The sequence below is a fragment of the Macadamia integrifolia genome, chromosome 7 (assembly GCF_013358625.1).
Source record: "Macadamia integrifolia cultivar HAES 741 chromosome 7, SCU_Mint_v3, whole genome shotgun sequence".
Classification (NCBI taxonomy): Eukaryota; Viridiplantae; Streptophyta; class Magnoliopsida; order Proteales; family Proteaceae; genus Macadamia; species Macadamia integrifolia.
The window spans coordinates 1,773,857-1,774,914 of NC_056563.1; positions in this window are offsets into that span (position 1 = coordinate 1,773,857).

Here is a 1,058-nt window from a genome sequence, read left to right on the forward strand (position 1 = left end):
TTCCAAAGTGTAATAACATAAGAGGCCCATGGGTTTTGGCCATTAGTTGGAGTTTACGATGTGGTAAAGAACCTAACTGATGTAGGTTTCCTATTATGGGGAGTTTAAATGGGGAAGGTGGTAGGTTTCGCCCCCTACTAGCATTCATGGAAGAGAATGCAAAGCCAAGGAGAAATCTAAGAAGCAACAAAAAGCATTAATGGTTGGAGTACCAGTATAGAGAGTATGGCCAATCCAAAGAGTAAGTGTGCACAGAGACTATGGCCAATTAAGAGAGTAAGGCCAATCCAGAGATCCAATATAGACACCAATAAATAGAGCAATTCCTCAACATAATTCTTTGATTATTTATTTTAAAAAATATGGTTGAAGTAAAACTATATTCATAATATCACATAGAATTTATATAAGAAGTCAAACATATTTTGTTACTTTTTTTTGCTAAGAGTCAGCAAGTGTATTGTATTAATATAGGAGAGAAAATTATATACAATGAATGAATTTAAAATATTGAATCTCTAATCCACCTTCGGCATTACCATCATCAGAGAAGAAACCCAATCGAAAAATCTAAAAACCTGATTTCAGAGTTGAAATACTACTCCACCTTCAGCATTGCCATTAGCAAAATAGAAAATCAATTACGAGAACCTATATCTTGGTCTTAGCTGAGCATCCCATGTAATATCCTCCACTGTGAAAGAGGGGAGATTATTCCATGTTGACAGTAACTGTACAAGTGCAGCATGTTTTGCTAGATTATCTGCAATATTATTTGTCTCTCTGTAGCAATGAGCAATTGACCATGTGATGGTGTCCAGGTAAGCCTTAGAACTCCGCCATTGCTTTTGGAAGAACCATGGAATGGTGCATTTTTTTATGCAAATTACCACTACCTGTGAATCGCATTCCACCTACAATTTCAACCAATTCTTTTCTTTTGCAATTCACATGCCCATGAAAAAAGCCTCAAACTCTGCAACAAAGTTTGTTGTAACATATTTTGTTACTAAAAAAACCACATCTATATTAAGGAGGGGACTAATTATATCACATAA